Here is a 16243-nt window from a genome sequence, read left to right as displayed (position 1 = left end):
TATCTACCTACGATAACCGGTCATATCTGATAAGGGACTGCGTTATACTTTCCATCGATATGCCTGACATTTAGCTAAACATATTAGCGTAACATATGGTCGATGTAATCACCCAATGAGATCTGTCCAACAATTGTCAATATAAACAAAAACGCCCATTCCAGACGTAGCATGACGTTTAGAACCACTACCCCTCATTGTATCCTATCAGCAGTCACGTTGGTGACTGACATTCATATGAGCCAATTAAAATGTAACTTTGGCAATTATGGAACATCCACTCAAACATCGGAGGAGAGTCTTAATGACTCATAAATATAGCATTTTGCAGCAGCTCCACACCCCTCTGAGGAAGCGTTTTTTGTGAAACGTACGTCAGGGGTCCTCTGGGATAAGCTTTGTCTTTCCCTTTTCTTTTAACTTGCTCACCTTCGTTGGTCTGGTACAATGCAGCTTTAATAATTTGTAAAAATTTAAATTTAAACTAGCCCTCGGATTGTAAGGGCTTAGCTTATAACTATAATTTTTGCTGCTAGATACCTTTGATACTGATTTCAGACTAATTTAAAAATCTCAGCTCAACCTAGGTGGAGTGTTTTTAATTTTTAGCCTCTGCTAAATGTATGTGTGGTTAAATTTTGATTTAATAAACTTTAGTGTATGAATGAAAAAAAACATTTTTTCTGAATAAAAAATATTCAGCTCTGATTCAGCAAGGGCAGTGGTGGAAATTTTCCTCACAGATTTAAGTTACCTACTCTTACTTGTAAGTCTATTTACAATTATTTATTAGTTGTATCTTGCCCTTAACTCTAAATCTGTGGCAGGAGGTATCAGTGTTTAGGAGATTATAAAACTCAAATTGGGCTATCTGCCCTTAACCACTGAATCTCTTGTATATAATATACTCTGCCCTACCCCCACCCTCTCTCACTTTAATATATCAAGCTCTCATTATCCCATACCTTCACTAGTTTACTCATAGATTTACTCACAAATATGATACAGGTTCATCATATTTACATAGTAATCTCATACATTGATTGTAGACATATTTTAAGCCCTATATGTGTTACATATTTTATGTAGGGATTATTATCATTAGCAAAGGCTTCCACTCTTCTAATCAATTCTATGGTCGCTGATCAGATATGTAATATAAGGCTATGAAAGGACCTGTTACTACATTTAGGAATTTGTCTCCTATATGATATGGTATATTATGTATGTCATTATATCCGTACAAGTAGCATCTTCTACTTTAAGCCCCATATGCGCTATGCAGTCACTTGTAGTAAATACTTCTGTCATTTAGGTGAGTGATTATTTCTTGCCATGTAATCCTTCTGGCCAATCCCTGAGATGCTGTATATTGACATTGTCTCTAACATACAGTTAAGTGTGTTTCTTTTTATGCTAATTTGTCCGTGTTCACATGGGGTTAATATTGAGTGTAACATAAGTGGTCAAGTAAGTGGGTGTTGTTTTACTTTAAATCCAATAGAAAATTACTAAAGTGTATTTTAACAGGTGTGGCACTAGGCACTACAGGCTATGATTACGGCTTCCTAAGCCGAAACACGTAAGCCATCAGTGCAACACTGCTTGCTTGTATATAGCTGTTGCTATATCCTCCTGGATGTTGTTATCCTGTTTTAACAGTTTTGGAATTAATAAATTTGGAATTTTAACGTATGGCAGATCTCTTTGTTTTTTTCTACTTCTTATACATACACACAGACATAAATGTGCACACATGTATACACATACATATGCATGCTTATATGTACACACACTGACATAAATACACACACGTGCATACATATGCATGCTTATACATAATACATATACACACATATACATACTTACATGTACCCACACATTTCTACATTATTTTTGTAGTTGTCATTACAAACTTAGTAACACAGCCCATATATAAATAACACAGCCCATATATAAAATGTTCTTACATTCAGTTTATGATGAAATAAACAGCAGATACTCTCTTTACAACACACAGATTATACGTGCAGCTAATTTTACTACAGATTATGTTAACTTTAGGAAATATACATTTGATATTAAATAACAGCTAGAAGCTTAAATAACATATAAACTTTTGTTTAAAAAAAAAAAATTGAAGGAATAAGCACCCAGGTATTATACTAAGAGTATAAAAATGCAGCAGTCTTGTGTCATCTTGTAAAGTGCTTGTGGGGTCCGGATGAATTTATCAGGTGTAAGACTTTTCACTTAGGTAATAATTTCCTGTAAAATCAAGTGCTATGTTCTGCCAGAAGAGGAGTGAGTTATTAAACTTACCATAGGGAAAATGAAGATTTCCCCCAACCTCCAGCTTTTATGTCATACTCTATAAAGACGGCTCTTGCTGAAATGATCTGATATGGCTTGATGAGAGGTAAACGGTAAATCATGTCTAACTGCAGTATTGTCTGTCTCACAATAAATTAACATACTAGGTGAGTGTGAGCCAAATTCTGGATGCATTAATGAGCCATAATAGGCAAAAAAATTACAGTGATGATGATTGGCTCAGCTGCAGTTCTCTGCAGCTCACTAGGTGGTACTTTACCTATGTGTTTAACCCAATTAGTAGGTGTAATACATACCTTCTTACTGGAGTAGACAGGACTAACCACTGTCAATGTGTTAGCGATTTGCAGTGTTTTACAGTTAGAGCACAGGAAGTGTAATATAAATGTACTGCAGTGTTTTACAGTTAGTGCGCAGGAAGTGTAATATAAATGTACTGCAGGAAGTGTAATATTAATTTACTATACTGTTTTACCGTTAGCGTGCAGGAAGTGTAATATAAATGTACTGCAGTGTTTTACAGTTAGCGTGCAGGAAGTGTAATATAAATGTACTGTACTGTTTTACCGTTAGCGTGCAGGAAGTGTAATATAAATGTACTGCAGTGTTTTACAGTTAGTGTGCAGGAAGTGTAATATAAATGTACTGTAGTGTTTTACAGTTAGCGTGCAGGAAGTGTAATATAAATGCACTGCAGGAAGTGTAATATAAATGTACTGTACTGTTTTAAAGTTAGTGCGCAGGAAGTGTAATATAAATGTACTGCAGTGTTTTCCAGTTAGGGCACAGGAAATGTAATATAAATGTACTGCAGTGTTTTCCAGTTAGTGTGCAGGGAGTGTAATATAAATGTACTGTAGTGTTTTACAGTTAGCGTGCAGCGAGTGTAATATAAATGTACTGTAGTGTTTTACAGTTAGCGTGCAGGAAGTGTAATATAAATGTACTGTACTGTTTTACCGTTAGTGCGCAGGAAGTGTAATATAAATGTACTGAAGTGTTTTACAGTTAGCGTGCAGGAAGTATAATATAAATGTACTGCTGTGTTCAACGTTAGCGCGCAGGAAGTGTAATATAAATGTACTGCAGGAAGTGTAATATAAATGTACTGCAGGAAATGTAATATAAGTGTACTGCAGTGTTTTACAGTTAGCGCGCAGGAAGTGTAATATAAATGTACTGCAGTGTTTTACAGTTAGCGTGCAGGAAGTATAATATAAATGTACTGCTGTGTTTTACGTTAGCGCGCAGGAAGTGTAATATAAATGTACTGCAGGAAGTGTAATATAAGTGTACTGCAGTGTTTTACAGTTAGCGCGCAGGAAGTGTAATATAAATGTACTGCAGTGTTTTATAGTTAGCGTGCAGGAAGTATAATATAAATGTACTGCAGTGTTTTACAGTCAGCGTGCTGGAAGTGTAATATAAATGTACTACAGTGTTTTACAGTTAGTGCACAGGAAGTGTAATATAAATGTACTGCAGTGTTTTACAGTTAGTGCGCAGGAAATGTAATATAAATGTACTGCAGTGTTTTACAGTTAGTGCGCAGGAAGTGTAATATAAATGTACTGCAGTGTTTTACCGTTAGTGCGCAGGAAATGTAATATAAATGTACTGTAGTGTTTTATCGTTAGTGCGCAGGAAGTGTAATATAAATGTACTGCAGTGTTTTACAGTTAGCGTGCAGGAAGTGTAATAAAAATGTACTGCAGTGTTTTACAGTTAGTGCTCAGGAAGTGTAATATTTATGTACTGCAGGAAGTGTAATATAAATGTACTGCAGTGTTTTACCGTTAGTGCACAGGAAGTGTAATATAAATGTACTGCAGTGTTTTACAGTTAGCGTGCAGGAAGTATAATATAAATGTACTGCAGTGTTTTACCGTTAGTGCGCAGGAAGTGTAATATAAATGTACTGCAGTGTTTTACAGTTAGCGTGCAGGAAGCGTAATATAAATGTACTGCAGTGTTTTACAGTTAGTGGGCAGGAAGTGCAATATAAATGTACTTCAGTGTTTTACAGTTAGTGCGCAGGAAGTGTAATATAAATGTACTGCAGTGTTTTATAGTTAGCGTGCAGGAAGTATAATATAAATGTACTGCAGTGTTTTACAGTCAGCGTGTGGGAAGCGTAATATAAATGTACTGCAGTGTTTTACAGTTAGTGCGCAGGAAGTGCAATATAAATGTACTTCAGTGTTTAACAGTTAGTGCGCAGGAAGTGTAATATAAATGTACTGCAGTGTTTTATAGTTAGCGTGCAGGAAGTATAATATAAATGTACTGCAGTGTTTCACAGTCAGCGTGTGGGAAGCGTAATATAAATGTACTGCAGTGTTTTACAGTTAGTGCGCAGGAAATGTAATATAAATGTACTGTAGTGTTTTACCGTTAGTGCACAGGAAATGTAATATAAATGTACTGTAGTGTTTTACAGTTAGTGCGCAGGAAGTGTAATATAAATGTACTGTAGTGTTTTACCGTTAGTGCCATGGAAATCTAATATAAATGTACTGCAGTGTTTTAAAGTTAGTGCGCAGGAAGTTTAATACAAAATGTACTGTAGCGTTTTACCGTTAGTGCGCATGAAATGTAATATAAATGTACTGCAGAGTTTTACAGTTAGCTTGCAGGAAGTGTAATATAAATGTACTGCAGTGTTTTACAGTTAGTGCGCAGGAAGTGTAATATAAATGTACTGCAGGAAGTGTAATATAAATGTACTGCAGTGTTTTATAGTTAGCGTGCAGGAAGTATAATATAAATGTACTGCAGTGTTTTACAGTCAGCGCTCGTGAAGTGTAATATAAATGTACTGCAGTGTTTTACAGTCAGCGTGCGGGAAGTGTAATATAAATGTACTGCAGTGTTTAACAGTTAGTGTGCAGAAAGTATAATATAAATGTACTGCAGTGTGTTACCATTAGTGCGCAGGAAGTGTAATATAAATGTACTGCAGTGTTTTACAGTTAGCATGCAAGAAGCGTAATATAAATGTACTGCAGTGTTTTACAGTTAGTGCACAGGAAGTATAATATAAATGTACTGAAGTGTTTTACAGTTAGTGCACAGGAAGTGTAATATAAATGTACTGCAGTGTTTTACAGTTAGTGCTCAGGAAATGTAATATAAATGTACTGTAGTGTTATACTGCTAGTGCGCAGGAAATGTAATATAAATGTACTGTAGTGTTTTTCAGTTAGTGCGCAGGAAATGTAATATAAATGTACTGCAGGAAGTGTAATGTAAATGTACTGCAGTGTTTTACCGTAAGCATGCAGAAAGTGTAATATAAATGTACTGTAATGTTTTACAGTTAGATCACAGGAAGTGTAATATAAATGTACTGCAGTGTTTTACAGTTAGCATGCAGGAAGTATAATATAAATGTACTGTAGTGTTTTACCGTAGTGCGCAGGAAGTGTAACATAAATGCACTGCAGTGTTTTACAGTTAGTGTGCAGGAAGTGTAATATAAATGTACTGCAGTTTTTTACAGTTAGCGCACAGGAAGTGTAATATGCATGTACTGCAGTGTTTTACAGTTAGCATGCAGGAAGTGTAATATAAATGTACTGCAGTGTTTTACAGTTAGCGTGCAGGAAGTTTAATATAAATGTACTGCAGTGTTTTACAGTTAGTGCGCAGGAAGTGTAATATAAATGTACTGCAGGAAGTGTAATATAAATGTACTGCAATGTTTTACCGTTAGTGCGCAGGAAGTGTAATATAAATGTTCTGCAGGAAGTATAATATAAATTTAATGCAGTGTTTTACAGTTAGAGCACAGACAGTGTAATATAAATGTACTGCAGTGTTTTACAGTTAGAGCAAAGGTAGTGTAATATAAATGTACTGCAGTGTTTTACAGTTAGCGCACAAGAAGTGTAATATACATGTACTGCAGTGTTTTACAGTTAGCATGCAGGAAGTGTAATATAAATGTACTGCAGTGTTTTACAGTTAGCGTGCAGGAAGTGTAATATAAATGTACTGCAGGAAGTGTAATATAAATGTACTGCAATGTTTTACCGTTAGTGCGCAGGAAGTGTAATATAAATGTTCTGCAGGAAGTATAATATAAATGTAATGCAGTGTTTTACAGTTAGAGCACAGGCAGTGTAATATAAATGTACTATGGTGTTTTACAGTTAGAGCAAAGGTAGTGTAATATAAATGTACTGCAGTGTTTTACAGTTAGTGCGCAGGAAGTGTAATGTAAATGTACTGTAGTGTTTTACAGTTAGTGCGCAGGAAATGTAATATAAATGTACTGTAGTGTTTTACCGTTAGTGCACAGGAAGTGTAATATAAATGTACTGCAGTGTTTTACCGTTAGTGCGCAGGAAATCTAATATAAATGTACTGCAGTGTTTTACCGTCAGCGTGCTGGAAGTGTAATATAAATGTACTGCAGTGTTTTACAGTTAGTGCACAGGAAGTGTAATATAAATGTACTGTAGTGTTTTACAGTTAGCGTGCAGGAAGTGTAATATAAATGCACTGCAGGAAGTGTAATATAAATGTACTGTACTGTTTTAAAGTTAGTGCGCAGGAAGTGTAATATAAATGTACTGCAGTGTTTTCCAGTTAGGGCACAGGAAATGTAATATAAATGTACTGCAGTGTTTTCCAGTTAGTGTGCAGGGAGTGTAATATAAATGTACTGTAGTGTTTTACAGTTAGCGTGCAGCGAGTGTAATATAAATGTACTGTAGTGTTTTACAGTTAGCGTGCAGGAAGTGTAATATAAATGTACTGTACTGTTTTACCGTTAGTGCGCAGGAAGTGTAATATAAATGTACTGAAGTGTTTTACAGTTAGCGTGCAGGAAGTATAATATAAATGTACTGCTGTGTTCAACGTTAGCGCGCAGGAAGTGTAATATAAATGTACTGCAGGAAGTGTAATATAAGTGTACTGCAGTGTTTTACAGTTAGCGCGCAGGAAGTGTAATATAAATGTACTGCAGTGTTTTACAGTTAGCGTGCAGGAAGTATAATATAAATGTACTGCTGTGTTTTACGTTAGCGCGCAGGAAGTGTAATATAAATGTACTGCAGGAAGTGTAATATAAGTGTACTGCAGTGTTTTACAGTTAGCGCGCAGGAAGTGTAATATAAATGTACTGCAATGTTTTATAGTTAGCGTGCAGGAAGTATAATATAAATGTACTGCAGTGTTTTACAGTCAGCGTGCTGGAAGTGTAATATAAATGTACTACAGTGTTTTACAGTTAGTGCACAGGAAGTGTAATATAAATGTACTGCAGTGTTTTACAGTTAGTGCGCAGGAAATGTAATATAAATGTACTGCAGTGTTTTACAGTTAGTGCGCAGGAAGTGTAATATAAATGTACTGCAGTGTTTTACCGTTAGTGCGCAGGAAATGTAATATAAATGTACTGTAGTGTTTTATCGTTAGTGCACAGGAAGTGTAATATAAATGTACTGCAGTGTTTTACAGTTAGCGTGCAGGAAGTGTAATAAAAATGTACTGCAGTGTTTTACAGTTAGTGCTCAGGAAGTGTAATATAAATGTACTGCAGGAAGTGTAATATAAATGTACTGCAGTGTTTTACCGTTAGTGCACAGGAAGTGTAATATAAATGTACTGCAGTGTTTTACAGTTAGCGTGCAGGAAGTATAATATAAATGTACTGCAGTGTTTTACCGTTAGTGCGCAGGAAGTGTAATATAAATGTACTGCAGTGTTTTACAGTTAGCGTGCAGGAAGCGTAATATAAATGTACTGCAGTGTTTTACAGTTAGTGGGCAGGAAGTGCAATATAAATGTACTTCAGTGTTTTACAGTTAGTGCGCAGGAAGTGTAATATAAATGTACTGCAGTGTTTTATAGTTAGCGTGCAGGAAGTATAATATAAATGTACTGCAGTGTTTTACAGTCAGCGTGTGGGAAGCGTAATATAAATGTACTGCAGTGTTTTACAGTTAGTGCGCAGGAAGTGCAATATAAATGTACTTCAGTGTTTAACAGTTAGTGCGCAGGAAGTGTAATATAAATGTACTGCAGTGTTTTATAGTTAGCGTGCAGGAAGTATAATATAAATGTACTGCAGTGTTTCACAGTCAGCGTGTGGGAAGCGTAATATAAATGTACTGCAGTGTTTTACAGTTAGTGCGCAGGAAATGTAATATAAATGTACTGTAGTGTTTTACCGTTAGTGCACAGGAAATGTAATATAAATGTACTGTAGTGTTTTACAGTTAGTGCGCAGGAAGTGTAATATAAATGTACTGTAGTGTTTTACCGTTAGTGCGCTGGAAATCTAATATAAATGTACTGCAGTGTTTTAAAGTTAGTGCGCAGGAAGTTTAATACAAATGTACTGTAGCGTTTTACCGTTAGTGCGCATGAAATGTAATATAAATGTACTGCAGAGTTTTACAGTTAGCTTGCAGGAAGTGTAATATAAATGTACTGCAGTGTTTTACAGTTAGTGCGCAGGAAGTGTAATATAAATGTACTGCAGGAAGTGTAATATAAATGTACTGCAGTGTTTTATAGTTAGCGTGCAGGAAGTATAATATAAATGTACTGCAGTGTTTTACAGTCAGCGCTCGTGAAGTGTAATATAAATGTACTGCAGTGTTTTACAGTCAGCGTGCGGGAAGTGTAATATAAATGTACTGCAGTGTTTAACAGTTAGTGTGCAGAAAGTATAATATAAATGTACTGCAGTGTGTTACCATTAGTGCGCAGGAAGTGTAATATAAATGTACTGCAGTGTTTTACAGTTAGCATGCAAGAAGCGTAATATAAATGTACTGCAGTGTTTTACAGTTAGTGCACAGGAAGTATAATATAAATGTACTGAAGTGTTTTACAGTTAGTGCACAGGAAGTGTAATATAAATGTACTGCAGTGTTTTACAGTTAGTGCTCAGGAAATGTAATATAAATGTACTGTAGTGTTATACTGCTAGTGCGCAGGAAATGTAATATAAATGTACTGTAGTGTTTTTCAGTTAGTGCGCAGGAAATGTAATATAAATGTACTGCAGGAAGTGTAATGTAAATGTACTGCAGTGTTTTACCGTAAGCATGCAGAAAGTGTAATATAAATGTACTGTAATGTTTTACAGTTAGATCACAGGAAGTGTAATATAAATGTACTGCAGTGTTTTACAGTTAGCATGCAGGAAGTATAATATAAATGTACTGTAGTGTTTTACCGTAGTGCGCAGGAAGTGTAACATAAATGCACTGCAGTGTTTTACAGTTAGTGTGCAGGAAGTGTAATATAAATGTACTGCAGTTTTTTACAGTTAGCGCACAGGAAGTGTAATATGCATGTACTGCAGTGTTTTACAGTTAGCATGCAGGAAGTGTAATATAAATGTACTGCAGTGTTTTACAGTTAGCGTGCAGGAAGTTTAATATAAATGTACTGCAGTGTTTTACAGTTAGTGCGCAGGAAGTGTAATATAAATGTACTGCAGGAAGTGTAATATAAATGTACTGCAATGTTTTACCGTTAGTGCGCAGGAAGTGTAATATAAATGTTCTGCAGGAAGTATAATATAAATTTAATGCAGTGTTTTACAGTTAGAGCACAGACAGTGTAATATAAATGTACTGCAGTGTTTTACAGTTAGAGCAAAGGTAGTGTAATATAAATGTACTGCAGTGTTTTACAGTTAGCGCACAAGAAGTGTAATATACATGTACTGCAGTGTTTTACAGTTAGCATGCAGGAAGTGTAATATAAATGTACTGCAGTGTTTTACAGTTAGCGTGCAGGAAGTGTAATATAAATGTACTGCAGGAAGTGTAATATAAATGTACTGCAATGTTTTACCGTTAGTGCGCAGGAAGTGTAATATAAATGTTCTGCAGGAAGTATAATATAAATGTAATGCAGTGTTTTACAGTTAGAGCACAGGAAGTGTAATATAAATGTACTATGGTGTTTTACAGTTAGAGCAAAGGTAGTGTAATATAAATGTACTGCAGTGTTTTACAGTTAGTGCGCAGGAAGTGTAATGTAAATGTACTGTAGTGTTTTACAGTTAGTGCGCAGGAAATGTAATATAAATGTACTGTAGTGTTTTACCGTTAGGGCACAGGAAGTGTAATATAAATGTACTGCAGTGTTTTACCGTTAGTGCGCAGGAAATCTAATATAAATGTACTGCAGTGTTTTACCGTCAGCGTGCTGGAAGTGTAATATAAATGTACTGCAGTGTTTTACAGTTAGTGCACAGGAAGTGTAATATAAATGTACTGCAGTGTTTTACAGTTAGTGCGCAGGAAATGTAATATAAATGTACTGTAGTGTTTTATCGTTAGTGCGCAGGAAGTGTAATATAAATGTACTGCAGTGTTTTACAGTTAGCGTGCAGGAAGTGTAATAAAAATGTACTGCAGTGTTTTACAGTTAGTGCGCAGGAAGTGTAATATAAATGTACTGTAGTGTTTTACCGTTAGTGCGCAGGAAATGTAATATGAATGTACTGCAGTGTTTTATCGTTAGTGCGCAGGAAGTGTAATATAAATGTACTGCAGTGTTTTACAGTTAGCGTGCAGGAAGTGTAATAAAAATGTACTGCAGTGTTTTACCGTTAGTGCACAGGAAGTGTAATATAAATGTACTGCAGTGTTTTACAGTTAGCGTGCAGGAAGTATAATATAAATGTACTGCAGTGTTTTACCGTTAGTGCGCAGGAAGTGTAATATAAATGTACTGCAGTGTTTTACAGTTAGCGTGCAGGAAGCGTAATATAAATGTACTGCAGTGTTTTACAGTTAGTGGGCAGGAAGTGCAATATAAATGTACAGCAGTGTTTTACAGTTAATGCGCAGGAAGTGTAATATAAATGTACTGCAGTGTTTTATAGTTAGCGTGCAGGAAGTATAATATAAATGTACTGCAGTGTTTTACAGTCAGCGTGTGGGAAGCGTAATATAAATGTACTGCAGTGTTTTACAGTTAGTGCACAGGAAATGTAATATAAATGTACTGTAGATTTTTACCGTTAGTGCGCAGGAAATGTAATATAAATGTACTGTAGTGTTTTACAGTTAGTGCGCAGGAAGTGTAATATAAATGTACTGCAGTGTTTAACTGTTAGTGCGCAGGAAGTGTAATATAAATGTACTGTAGTGTTTTACCGTTAGTGCGCTGGAAATCTAATATAAATGTACTGCAGTGTTTTAAAGTTAGTGCGCAGGAAGTGTAATACAAATGTACTGTAGCGTTTTACCGTTAGTGCGCATGAAATGTAATATAAATGTATTGCAGAGTTTTACAGTTAGCTTGCAGGAAGTGTAATATAAATGTACTGCAGTGTTTTACAGTTAGTGCGCAGGAAGTGTAATATAAATGTACTGCAGGAAGTGTAATATAAATGTACTGCAGTGTTTTATAGTTAGCGTGCAGGAAGTATAATATAAATGTACTGCAGTGTTTTACAGTCAGCGTGCGGGAAGTGTAATATAAATGTACTGCAGTGTTTTACAGTTAGTGTGCAGAAAGTATAATATAAATGTACTGCAGTGTGTTACCATTAGTGCGCAGGAAGTGTAATATAAATGTACTGCAGTGTTTTACCGTTAGTGCGCAGGAAATCTAATATAAATGTACTGCAGTGTTTTACCGTCAGCGTGCTGGAAGTGTAATATAAATGTACTGCAGTGTTTTACAGTTAGTACACAGGAAGTGTAATATAAATGTACTGCAGTGTTTTACAGTTAGTGCGCAGGAAATGTAATATAAATGTACTGTAATGTTTTACAGTTAGTGCGCAGGAAGTGTAATATAAATGTACTGCAGTGTTTTTCTGTTAGTGCGCAGGAAATGTAATATAAATGTACTGCAGTGTTTTATCGTTAGTGCGCAGGAAGTGTAATATAAATGTACTGCAGTGTTTTACAGTTAGCGTGCAGGAAGTGTAATAAAAACATAATTTATGTAAGAACTTACCTGATAAATTCATTTCTTTCATATTAACAAGAGTCCATGAGCTAGTGACGTATGGGATATACATTCCTACCAGGAGGGGCAAAGTTTCCCAAACCTCAAAATGCCTATAAATACACCCCTCACCACACCCACAAATCAGTTTAACGAATAGCCAAGAAGTGGGGTGATAAGAAAAAAAGTGCGAAGCATATAAAATAAGGAATTGGAATAATTGTGCTTTATACAAAAAAATCATAACCACCACAAAAAAGGGTGGGCCTCATGGACTCTTGTTAATATGAAAGAAATGAATTTATCAGGTAAGTTCTTACATAAATTATGTTTTCTTTCATGTAATTAACAAGAGTCCATGAGCTAGTGACGTATGGGATAATGACTACCCAAGATGTGGATCTTTCCACACAAGAGTCACTAGAGAGGGAGGGATAAAATAAAGACAGCCAATTCCTGCTGAAAATAATCCACACCCAAAATAAAGTTTAACAAAAAACATAAGCAGAAGATTCAAACTGAAATCGCTGCCTGAAGAACTGTTCTACCAAAAACTGCTTCAGAAGAAGAAAAGACATCAAAATGGTAGAATTTAGAAAAAGTATGCAAAGAGGACCAAGTTGCTGCTTTGCAGATCTGGTCAACCGAAGCTTCATTCCTAAACGCCCAGGAAGTAGATACTGACCTAGTAGAATGAGCTGTAATTCTCTGAGGCGGAATTTTACCCGACTCAACATAGGCAAGATGAATTAAAGATTTCAACCAAGATGCCAAAGAAATGGCAGAAGCTTTCTGGCCTTTCCTAGAACCGGAAAAGATAACAAATAGACTAGAAGTCTTACGGAAAGATTTCGTAGCTTCAACATAATATTTCAAAGCTCTAACAACATCCAAAGAATGCAATGATTTCTCCTTAGAATTCTTAGGATTAGGACATAATGAAGGAACCACAATTTCTCTACTAATGTTGTTGGAATTCACAACTTTAGGTAAAAATTCAAAAGAAGTTCGCAACACCGCCTTATCCTGATGAAAAATCAGAAAAGGAGACTCACACGAAAGAGCAGAAAATTCAGAAACTCTTCTAGCAGAAGAGATGGCCAAAAGGAACAAAACTTTCCAAGAAAGTAATTTAATGTCCAATGAATGCATAGGTTCAAACGGAGGAGCTTGAAGAGCTCCCAGAACCAAATTCAAACTCCAAGGAGGAGAAATTGACTTAATGACAGGCTTTATACGAACCAAAGCTTGTACAAAACAATGAATATCAGGAAGAATAGCAACCTTTCTGTTGAAAAAGAACAGAAAGAGCAGAGATTTGACCTTTCAAGGAACTTGCGGACAAACCCTTATCTAAACCATCCTGAAGAAATTGTAATATTCTCGGTATTCTAAAAAAATGCCAAGAAAAATGATGAGAAAGACACCAAGAAATATAAGTCTTCCAGACTCTATAATATATCTCTCTGGATACAGATTTACGAGCCTGTAACATAGTATTAATCACAGAGTCAGAGAAACCTCTTTGACCAAGAATCAAGCGTTCAATCTCCATACCTTTAAATTTAAGGATTTCAGATCCTGATGGAAAAAAGGACCTTGAGACAAAAGGTCTGGTCTTAACGGAAGAGTACACGGTTGGCAAAAGGCCATCCGGACAAGATCCTCATACCAAAACCTGTGAGGCCATGCCGGAGCTACCAGCAGAACAAACGAGCATTCCTTCAGAATCTTGGAGATTACTCTTGGAAGAAGAACTAGAGGCAGAAAGATATAGGCAGGATGATACTACCAAGGAAGTGATAATGCATCCACTGCCTCCGCCTGAGGATCCCGGGATCTGGACAGATACCTGGGAAGTTTCTTGTTTAGATGAGAAGCCATCAGATCTATTTCTGGAAGTTCCCACATTTGAACAATCTGAAGAAATACCTCTGGGTGAAGAGACCATTCGCCCGGATGCAACGTTTGGCGACTGAGATAATCCGCTTTCCAATTGTCCATACCTGGGATATAAACCGCAGAGATTAGACAGGAGCTGGATTCCGCCCAAACCAAAATTCGAGATACTTCTTTCATAGCCAGAGGACTGTGAGTCCCTCCTTGATGATTGATGTATGCCACAGATGTGACATTGTCTTATCTGAAAACAAATGAACAACTCTCTCTTCGGAAGAGGCCAAGACTGAAGAGCTCTGAAAATTGCACGGAGTTCCAAAATATTGATCGGAAATCTCACCTCCTGAGATTCCCAAACCCCTTGTGCCGTCAGATACCCCCATACAGCTCCCCAACCTGTAAAACTAGCATCTGTTGAGATTATAGTCCAGGTCGGAAGAACAAAGAAGCCCCCTGAACTAAACGATGGTGATCTGTCCACCATGTCAGAGAGTGTCATAAAATCGGTTTAAAGATATTAATTGAGATATCTTTGAGTAATCCCTGCACCATTGGTTCAGCATACAGAGCTGAAGAGGTCGCATGTAAAAACGAGCAAAGGAGATCGCATCTGATGCGGCAGTCCTAAGACCCAACATTTCCATGCATAAGGCTACCAAAGGGAATGATTGTGACTGAAGGTTTTGACAAGCTGATATCAATGATAAACTTCTCTTGACTGACAAGGACAGAGTCATAGACACTGAATTTATCTAGAAACCTAAAAAGGTTACCCTTGTCTGAGGAATCAATGAACTGATTGGTAAATTGATCCTCCAACCATGAACTTGAAGAAACAACACAAGTCGATTCGTATGAGATTCTACGAAAATGAGAAGACTGAGCAAGTACCAAGATATCGTCCAAATAAGGAAATACCAACACTCTATTCTCTGAATAGAGAAAGAAGGGCACCGAGAACCTTTGAAAAAAATTCTTGGAACTGAGGCTAGGCCAAACGGTAGAGCCACAAAACTGGTAATGCTTGTCTAAAAAGAGAATCTCAGACACTAAAAGTAATCTGGATGAATCGGAATATGCAGATACACATCCTGTAAATCTATTGTAGACATATAATGCCCTTGCTAAACAAAAGGCAGGATAGTCCTACAGTAACCATCTTGAATGTTGGTATCCTAACATAACGATTCAATAATGATAGATCCAGAACTGGTCTGAAGGAATTGACCTTCTTTGGTACAATGAAGAGATAAAATAAAACCCCAGCCCCTGTTCCAGAACTGGAACTGGTATAAATACTCCAGCCAACTCTAGATCTGAAACACATTTCAGAAATGCTGAGCCTTGCTGTGTTAACTGGGACACGGGGAAGAAAAGAATCTCTTAGCAGGAGGCCTTAACTTGAAGCCAATTCTGTACCTTTCTGAAACAATGTTTCTGAAACCAGAGATTAAGAACGGAATTGATCCAAATTTCTTTGAAGAAAACGTAATCTGCCCCATACCAGCTGAGCTGGAATAAGGGCCGCACCTTCATAGGTACTTAGGAGCTGGCTATAGGTTTCTATAAAGCTCGGATATATTCCAAACTGGAAATAGTTTCCAAACTGATACCGCTCCTGAGGATGAAGGATCAGGCTTTTGTTCCTTGTTGTGAGGAAAGGAACGAAATGATTATTTACCCTGGAAAGAAAGGGAAAGCAAAGTTGACTTAGAAGACATGTCAGTATTCCAAGTTTAATCCATAAAGCTTTTCTAGCTAAAATAGCTAGAGACATATACCTGACATCAACTCTAATGATATCAAAAGATGGTATCACCAATAAAATTATTAGCATGTTATAAAATAATAATAATGCTATAAAATTATGATCTGTTACTTGTTGCGCTAAAGCTTCTAACCAAAAAGTTGAAGCTGCAGCAACATCCGCTAAAAATATAGCAGGTCTAAGAAGATTACCTGAACATAAGTAAGCTTTTCTTAGAAAGGATTCAATTTTCCTATCTAAAGGATCCTTAAATGAAGTACTATCTGCCATAGGAATAGTAGTACATTAGCAGGAGTAGAGACA

The sequence above is a fragment of the Bombina bombina genome, chromosome 7 (assembly GCF_027579735.1).
Source record: "Bombina bombina isolate aBomBom1 chromosome 7, aBomBom1.pri, whole genome shotgun sequence".
Classification (NCBI taxonomy): Eukaryota; Metazoa; Chordata; class Amphibia; order Anura; family Bombinatoridae; genus Bombina; species Bombina bombina.
The sequence above is the reverse complement of the archived record's forward strand: the minus strand, read 5'-3'. Positions refer to the sequence as shown.